Below are 10,024 nucleotides of genomic sequence, written 5' to 3'. Positions count from 1 at the left end.
AAATACTTATCCATTTAAACTAAGCCGAGTGTCAAGAAAGGGGTTTTCAGAAACCTCATATGTACTATTTCTGAGTTAATTTGATCTCTGACACCTAAGACGGCACTTTGCATTATGCATTTTCACTTGGTCCCAGTCACCTGTCTCAGTTACACCTGACAGACTCAAGTCAGAAGTCAGGCAATATAACCACCTTAAACCCAGAGTTAATGCTTATTACATCACGACCTGGACTGTGTCTAAACAAAAAATATTTATGGTTAGCTTTGTCATTTATGTTCTCTATTGACTAGCAATGTCAGGGTCAGCACCCATCTGGTCCTGCCCTTTGTGTCTTTTCCCCATTTGGCCAGCAGGTGTCGCTGGCCATCCCGGCTTGTCATTCCTGGAGTGATAATCCTTGTGTGTTTTCTTTCTCTGCATGGTCCCTGCATAGCTCAGTGGGTTGAGTGTATAGTACCATGGCTACAACCCTGCAGTCATGGGTTTGAAGCCAGCCTCACACCTGTCATTTATTGATTTTCTGTTTTCTAGTGTTTTATTATTTATTTATTTTAATCCTATTCGTGTCCAGTTTAATTCCTTTCTGCTTCTGTTTGTGCTCCTTGTCCTTCCTAGTGCTAGCCCTCCGTTGTGTGCCAAAATTCCTTTCCTAGTTTTGGTATTTGTTAAAGTTCCCTCGTTTCTGTACTTGTTAACTGTTAAGTTTCTCCACCTGTGGCCTGTTTCCCTTCACTGTGCTCATTGGTTAATTGTGTTGATGACTCACACCTGCCTTTTGTTGGGCCTCGTTATTTGTCTATTTAAGTGCCTGCCTTTGTCCTGCTCCTCAGTCCGCTGTTGTGAATGTTTGTTCTGTGGTGATATGGAAAAGGATTTTTGAGTTTTCTGGTTTCCTGCCTGTTAAATTCTTTTCACTGCCCCAAAAGGGAGGGGTAACATGCCAGATTATACCACCCTAGGAATTTCACCCAAGGAAATAACTAATCCTCTTCTCTAACTCAATAAGGCAACCAGGTTTGATATATGACAAGGCAGGAGACACGATACCACTTAACAGAATACTTCTTACACAAAATACTCTAAAAACACAGCAAAACACAGAAGCTTCATCCAAACAACAACTGTGTCACACTGCTATCCAAGACAGACAAGCAATCAATGGTGAAACATAGCTGATAAGCAAGACAGCTATGATTACTACTACTACTACTACTGTACTCATACTGATGGTGATGAGTCAAAGGAAGTGGGGCAACCTGGAAGTGGGCAGTGCCAAAGCAGACAAGTCAGGGAATGCCCTAACTGGCACCTGAGCCTTAAATAGGGTGCCCTTGTATGGATAATTGGTTAGCAGTCCTGTGTTTCTGTGTTGGTTTCTTAATTGTGCTTTGTTTTATGATTTTAGTTAATTTGGTATTATTCCCTGTTTGCTTTTGGACCCCTTGTGGTTTTGTTTTGTAATTTTTACCCTGTTTGTCTCAGAACTGTGAGTGGATTGTCACCTTCCTTTCCCTGCCTACACCATGTCCATGTCTGTAACAAGGAAACATCAGTAGATCCATCTGTATTGAATTATGTGAAGTGTCTATATTTTTTTAAACAGAATCTCATTGTAAATCTTTAGTGATCACTCTGGGGACATTGTCATTTTTTCTGATCCCATCTTGCTCTCCAACACATGTATAGATGAGAGCAAGCTTGGCAGAAAAGGGCAACTACCCACAGTGCCCCATGGAGCTGGGGATCAATGGCCTGTAGACATGTAATTATTCTGCTGAGGTCTGGCTTGAACCAGCAACCTCCTGATCACAAGTACAGAGGCTTAGCCTGCTGAGCCACATGCTGCCCCCCACTTTCTCTTCTTGCAGACGTTCCCCGTATTTCAAATGTGTTATAATTTGACATTACTGCATCCAAACAGATTTTAAATAGACATTATTCAAAAGCTTGCTTGAATTTAAATTTCAGGAAACGGCATCACCACTAGTTTTTAATCTCAATTGCCCCCCCAAGTCTATTTAACTAGTTTATTGGAGTTGGATTCCGCAGAGGTTGTAATATATCTTACAATTAGTTTGATTCCCGTGGGTAAATTTAAATTGGTAGCCAAAGTATGCCTGCTATCATGGGAAGAGTATAAAAGAGTAATATAATTACAGTATATGTAAAGTTAAATCCCCACGAAAATGTTTCTTTTCAAGAAACACAAGTCGAAAATAGTATAGATGAGAATAACAAACAAACAAACATATATATATATATATATATATATGTGTGTGTGTGTGTTGCGAAACGACAGATAGAACGAGACGAGGCGGGGACTGATCCTGACGATTGAGGGGTAGGAACCGGGGTGTGGGGGGCAGGGGACATGTACTCCCCAAATATTTTAGTTGGACTAATTCATCCCCCCAATAAAAATAGACCTTTGTATTTAAATCATTAAGTTGTGCATCTCCGTGCAAGCTCTCTCCTATGCTGCTTCCCACAGAGCAAAGGCGGGATTCACATGCTAACCCTGACGGCATGAGGCATCAGCACTACTCATTCTGGCGCCCCCTCACTAACAGTCCACGAGGGCCGATTAATTCCCTTGAATGAATCATTCAAATGTCAATTGTAAGAAAATGCCCACTACACTCACATAACTGCATGGTCTCGGAACATGCATGTATCGTCTTTCAGCACGAAACAGAGAGGTGCAGGTGAAGGTTACTCAAACTCTCAGCAAAACATATATACCTGTAATAATGTAACTGCGTGGCTGTAGCTGTTATTTAAACCTGCTAGCATATGTCATCTTATATGTTAATTTTATTTTTATTTACAACAGCTTAGATGACAAAAGCTCTTTTCATGCAGAGAATGCAAGAAGTGTAGGTATTGGCTGGGGCAGTACATGATGTGATATTGCCAGAAGAGTTCTCCACCTCCAATAGGTGACGAAAGCCCACCTATGAATGAATACAGCCCCTTAGGCCAAACACAGGGCAGCTAATGGGCCCGTGGTTCTGTAATAGTTTATAATGTATTATTCTGGTATCTGCCTTCCAGACAGGAACTGTCAACATGTTGCTTGGTACAGAGAGTTATGACTTAATTTCAGCTTTCATTTGATAGGTCTCAGCAAGTGATTAAATGTCTGGAGAGGCTAATACATAACTAGCTTTCAGACTGCACTGGACAGGTGTGAACTGGGGAAATTCTTCATGGACGAACTGTGCCAGCTTCCCGCAGATCAGTGCCAGACTCACGCTGTTGCGGTATCACTTGATAACATGCCCCCTGACAACATATGGTAGCGCTACAGTCTAATTAGATCACGTGTCCCATATTTTGTCCACTACCCACATGCTTGCATATTATCCACCTGCATTGACTATAGCTATTCTAAAAAGAATGACTGTTTTTACAACTATTCAAATTCTCTCAGCTTAACCACTCCTCCATCTCCCTGCAGCAATACTCTTAACTACATCTTAAATACTTGGGGAATTCATCACCTAGATGCTAAACTCTTGACTGTCTGATAATTTCGGTAGCGATGTTGACTTAGCTTTTATATGTAATTAAATCAGTTATTGATTTTAACGATTATCTTTAAAAGGTGTTTTAAATAAACAAAGAACGCTTTTCTAATGTTGTCTTTTTAGTTAAGGTAGGCTACCTTGTGTGCTACGTTCCATTATATTGCATTGAAATGTGTAGTTTGTTACGCTTATTATGAAAATAAAATATAGTTTAAAATAGCCCATAGTTAGTACGGTTTTTAGATTGCATTTAAGGAAAATAAGCGAAACAATGTATATGAATAGAAATCCCTAAGCGTAAACAGGATACCTGTTAGTAAGACAGGAAAAGCGGGGGGTATTTGGGGTCTGCAACACCGGCGCAAAGCGGCTTCACTTCCAGGACCATATTACAGGACGCGATCTGAGCATGCGTGCTATCGCCTTTCGGCGCATGCAATGAAGTAATTAGTACAATTAACGGGACCACGCAAAGTCTTTGCAAATCCTTCAATTGTAACATAAAAGTGCCGTCGTCTTACGTAACATCAAAAAACAACTAGAAAGTTCAGATTCGGAAACAGAATTACCAAAGGAACATTTTTCTTCTTCATTACTGCGCTTGTTTCTGTTTTATGATCGTGAGACGGTTAAGTCTGCGCTGTCCAAGGTAGGACTTTTTTCATCCAATGTCCCATTATGTTATCTTACTGAATTAAGATAACGATAAGCTCACGATCTCTGCACGAGGGTATATGTGGAACCTGTCATGTCGTGTGCCTATGCAGTTAAGGCTGTGCATGCTATGAGGAAATGCAGCACTGCAGCATGGACAGAACCTGGCAGCTCCTGTCGTACGTGTGGCTATTAAAGGACGTTCATGCATTTGGCCTGAACCGATAATGAAAGTGAATATTTTTAGTCCGATAGAAAACCAGTCTTGTTCACACTTTTCTTTTATATATTATAGTAGAAGATACGATTTTGTTCTTGTTTATGTTATTTTTTTTTGTCTGACATGGCCTTTTGCATTCACTTCTTAAATCAATGGCAGGTACTTGTTAATGTACGTATGTGTTTGTTAAATACATTGCTCCATTATAAGTGCATGTTTGTGAGTCATGCAACAATATGTAGTATATTAACTCCTGGAATAATTCAGTCATGGTTAGGACTCTGATGGCCCATGTCTTTGGTCAGCAAGATGGGAAATGGGATCTGTAAGAATATTAAGAGGTATTTAAAAAGCCAGGCGCACTTTAAGTAGTGCCAGGACGCAGGAGAGAAGTGGAGCCTTTGTAACTGAACAATGTTGCCACAAGTTGAATTACGCAAAGAGACAAGAGCACACAAAAGATGAACAGTAACACAACAGAATTCCAAGGTTAGTGTTTTCATTGTGAGGTGTATCTGTGCTTGCGGTGGTCAATGCTTTAGTCCGGTTATGGAAGTCGGGTAACGCTAAAACTATCTATACACACACACACACACACACACACGCACACACACACATATATATATATATATATACACACACAGTTTTAAAATATACTTGTTAAATCCATAATAATTAATATTATACAATATTATAAATACATTTTTATATTATTTAATTTGTGGTTTCATGGTACCACTTTTGAGTAATAGGATTTATGGGCAAATATATTCGGAAATTATGAATGTTATTCATTATGCCATTTTCAGAAAGTAATTCAGTTCAGCCCAGACCGGGATTTTGTTTCAACCAACCAGTTGAGTACTCTGTGACTGTGACTCTTTATGCTCAACTGTTTGGTTGAAACAAAATCCTGGTCTAGACTTGTACTCTCTTGACCTGAATTACTCAACTCTGCTTGTACACATAGGTGCTGTACATACTTGGGCAGTATTAACCAATTGCACAAAGCTATTCAAAAGCTTATATATGCAGGAAACCAGGGGACACAGAAAAGACACTGGGAATACTTTCATTAAGGGAGTGTATTTTCAAAGGCATTACAAACCCGAATGTTCCACCTCCTGAGTGGGAGAAGTTAACTTCTGCACATATTTAGTGGTGTTGAATAAGTAAGCATTTTAAATACCTCAATTAACAACGAAATGTACAGTCTTGCATATTTATCATATGTTGATTGAATATTCAGACCCCAGGTTTTTGGCAGTAGGCCTAATTATATTCATAAATTATATATTTTTTAATCAACTTTCAGAATTACTTTAGGAACTTTGCTCTACATTCCTGGTGGTTGATTTATGTTCATACATATTATATTTTAAAAAGACCAGCAGTGAGTTATGTCAATATTTTTTGTTTTTAGTTTTTAGCATCTGGCCAAATAACCTTTCAAAAAGCAAACGTATGGCAGTTTAGAATCTTTCTTTGCATTCCTGATACTGCAGTATCTCTTGCTTGTTTTTGGTTTGAAGGGATACTCTGCAGGAATATTGCTGGAGTATTGAATATTGCTGGAGTATTGAAAGTGACCAGGGAATCTCAATGGGCTGTCAGCTGGGAACCTTCTAAAGGCCGGTCTGGTGCTTTCAGCTTCTCACTGTTATCACTGTGCATGTGTGTGGGCCTTGCATGTTCTCCCCATGAAGTGTGGGTTTCCATCCATTGTCCAAAGATGTTAGGCCATTGGAATCTCTTTTGGAGGACCGTGTTCATCTGATGGTTCATTGAACCCTGAAGGTGGTGCCATATATCAGGATGTTAATCCACCAATACACACAGCAAGACTGGTGACAGAGTGGTTTGACGAACATGAAAGTGAAGTTAAGTGTGTTGGTGGAGCGAGTGGGGAAACTTTTTCCTCCACCAGCATCACATAGTGATCTGGTCTGCAACTGGAATTGCTCAAAATCCCACTGGCCACTATGCAGGACTTGTATCTATCATTCCCAAGGTGAAATGATGCTGTATTGGCTGCAAAAGGAGGCCCTACACCATACTAATAAATTATTGTGGTATAAAACCAGGTGTTTCAGTTTCATTGTGCAGCCCCTGTAGTTGTAAAGTGAAGATCATTCTCTTCAGTACTTTGTTGCTCTTAAGTTAAAAACACCTTGAGCTGGGAAGAAGACTATGTTTATAAAGCTTGTTTGCAAAACTGTTTTGCTACATTCTGGGTGTTAATGATTTTTGGTAGTTTATGTCAGTGTTTCCCAACCCAGTCCTCAGGGAACCCTGGTCAGTCCACGTTTTTGCTCCATCCCAGCTCCCAGCCAATCAGGAACACCGAATACCTGGTACAGGTGCACTGGGAGCTGAGAGGAAGCAAAAATGTGGACTGTCCGGGGTTCCCCAACGACTGTGTTGGGAAACACTGGTGCATGTAACGGTATTGTGTGTGCGTGTTACATTTATTTAACTTTTGAAGTCATGCATAAATGTCTAAATGGTCTTTTATAATGTTCTTATATCCTATATATCAGGAGTGGGCAATCTTATCCGCAAAGGGCTGGTGTGTATGCAGGTTTTTGGGATAACCTGTAGGTCAGCTGTTCAAACCCAGGTGTGTGGACTCTTCAGTCAATCAGTCCTCTAATTAGTAATCTAATTAGGGAGTTGCAGCGAAAACCTGAATACACACCGGCCCTTTGCGGATAAGATTGGCCACCCCTGCTATGTACTGTGACTGGTGAAAAGTTATGATGACCAGATGTGGCCAAAAATTCTCCTAGAAACTACCAATTCAATCATATTATTTGTATTCTAGGAATAATATATTTGTTTTTAGTGGGTATCCTGTCATCTTGGACTTAAATTAGCACATCCAGTATAAACTAATCCAAAGATTAGGAGTTCATACATGTGTCTGCCTTCTGTAGAATAAACATGCTATGCATTGTAATTTCCTCTGGGGGCAGTAATGGTTAAAGTCATCTTTATAACAGGATTCATTATGACATGTTGTGAACATACTGTATACTGAGACGTCATCCATACATTTTCTATACCCACTTGTCCTATGCAGGATTGGTCTGGAGCCTATATCCCAGAAGCTACAGGCAGGGAACAGGTGCCAACCCATTGCAGTGTAAAGGAAATAATTATGTTTATGTTTCTTTTATTTTTTTTATATAATTCCCTATTTCATACTTGCCTAAATGAAGAAGAACAACCTCAAGTAACTGGAAAGATTTTCCATTAATGTACTTCTGTGTGGAGTTTTAGGTTTTATACATATCACATAATATAAATTTCCCAAAACGTATGAGTTGAATATTCAGATGGTTTTGAGTGAGTTACTGGACAGCTGAACTAGTCTGTTGGTTTGTTTGCTGGAAATAAGCCCTGCACTATACAGTATAATTAACTGTAGATCTATTACTGAGTAATTTACATTTAAAAATGCCATTTGAAACCAGCAGATTTGGTCCAGTGATTTCAACTGTAATTTCCACCTGGGTAATGACAGGATTTTAGTGGATGCAGAAATTATTGTTTTTGTCAGTGAAAAGGTTCTATAGAGTCTGCCTTCAGCTGTGACCCTGGTAATGAATGATAATGTTCATACTTTCCTTAGTAATTACATCATCTGTATTTACCAATTTAGCCTTGACTCAGAATATAACATACTGTAGCATAATCCTCTTCATTGTTACCAGTGAAGGCACAGAAGAAAAAAAGTATCAATTACAATAGTAAACACTGTCCTATAATTAACAACAACACAACTAAATAATGTGTGCACTCATATCAGGAAAATGTCAAAAAATCTACAAACCTGTTTATTCATAAAGATCATGCGATATGCAATGACTCAGGGATACATAGATGTATTCCTCAGATTTCGCTTTTCAATATATTTCAATAATACCCAAAAAAAACTGCAAAAACTCAATTATAGAAATTACTTGGAGATGGGTCGCCAGCGAGAATACCCAAAAATAGCCAGACCTACCGCTGAGGAGTGGGAATTGCACTTAAGGCGTGATTATAGTGCACGGAACAACAATAGGATAATAGCCGTTTTTACGGCACTTTAACCAGCAAGTGTGGCTGCCGGCACCTTAACTGCTCAGACGACGTGCTTTCTGTGGATCAAACTGCGGTTTTCAGTAACTGCTCATCCTGTCGGGTTTGCAATTCTGGGAAGCTCCAAGTGTACAATGAAGGAACATCTTGAACCTGAAGCTAGTTTGTCACCAGACACTCTGTTGTCTGTATGTCATCAGCCACAATTGTGTGCCTCTTCGGACAAAAAGTCTGATAAATAAATTAATGTAAATTAGCAGTGAGATACTTCAATGGATAGTGAGGCAATGAATGAACTGTGCTAAAAAGCTAATTAGTATTGTAGGGCTGGACACTTCATAAAAGGTTATTACTTAAAAGTGACATTAATGTGATGTTTTTAACAGTACTGTGGAAAAGAAAATTATGTGTCTATTCCCAGTGGACATGAACTCTTAGGTAATGGTGTTTACATGCTTACATCTCCAAAAATAATCTTTTAATGGGGGTCCTAAATTATTATGGACTCCAGGTAATTGATTATGTAAAATTAATGTGCAATTATATTTCCATTTTATCTAAAATATTGCCTTGTTAATTATGATTATTAAAATAATCTAAAAACATGTCATGTTGAACTTAGTTCAGTGGTGTAAATGTTTATGCTGAAACAAGTGTAATATTTTACTAATGTGCTGTTGAATGCACTCTAAGATATTGCACCCTATATCTCTGACTTCTTTTTCTTGAGAAAGCTGTTTTTTTTTTAGTAAAATATATCAACGTTTTACATAATGTTGGGCGAGCTTGCAAGCTTAGGTGCAGGTGACATCTGGTGGTTGACAACGGAATTACAACATTACAATGGAAAAGTCTTAGGCCGCCAAAATCACGTTTGAATTATGCTTATGCCATTGTAAAGCATGATTTTATGTCTGTCTGTGTGCAGCTTAGCCATCTCAAATTATCCCAGTATTTTTACTTACTGTTCAGAATAGGCAAGTATTTTTTTTTATTCTGAGCAAATCTGCACAACAATGCTACAATAGGCTGACAAGGATTTTAAAGCTAAGATCGGTTACAAGCCTAAAGATTCAAAAGATCCTTTTACATACATCACAGTAATAGCTGTCGATAAATCAGCTTTGTCGTGTGTTAAAACTGTAAATGGCTAATGCAATATCCAAAAAGTGGTCGCAGGGTCCACCTAGTGGTTAAAAATTAAAGTGTCTGTGATAAGACGTAGGAGCAAAGGTAGCTGAAATTAAGGAAAAAATAAGATATATAAAATAAAATCCTTGGAACGTGATTTGATTTCAAGATAAATCTAAGTCATTAATTTAGCAATATACTACTATTTCAAAATATTTAATATTTTCAAGATGGGTGGCTGCAACTTTCATTATTTTTATTTTTCATTTGACTTTTATCAAAAATGGTTTATAAACTTTCATCTCACTTGATTAACTTATTTTTTTCAGTATTACATTACTTAGACTGATAAACTGTTCTATTTAACAAAGTGAGATATTTTTGAATGTTGGACAAAACA

At 38.4% G+C, this 10,024-nt stretch overlaps 1 protein-coding gene across 3 annotated transcripts in view; it reads left to right on the top strand.

The window, feature by feature from the left end:
* Positions 1-3,897: 3,897 nt before the first annotated feature.
* plppr5b (phospholipid phosphatase related 5b) overlaps positions 3,898-10,024 on the top strand; it is a 43,714-nt gene continuing 37,587 nt past the window's right edge. For all 3 annotated transcript variants that reach the window (XR_011982749.1, XM_023804466.2, XM_072699915.1), the window contains exon 1: positions 3,898-4,182. The gene's annotated coding sequence lies outside the window, so the exon portion shown is untranslated. The remainder of the gene's footprint in view (positions 4,183-10,024) is intronic.

This window comes from Paramormyrops kingsleyae, chromosome 15, assembly GCF_048594095.1.
Source record: "Paramormyrops kingsleyae isolate MSU_618 chromosome 15, PKINGS_0.4, whole genome shotgun sequence".
Classification (NCBI taxonomy): domain Eukaryota; kingdom Metazoa; phylum Chordata; class Actinopteri; order Osteoglossiformes; family Mormyridae; genus Paramormyrops; species Paramormyrops kingsleyae.
The sequence above is the reverse complement of the archived record's forward strand: the minus strand, read 5'-3'. Positions and strand labels throughout refer to the sequence as shown.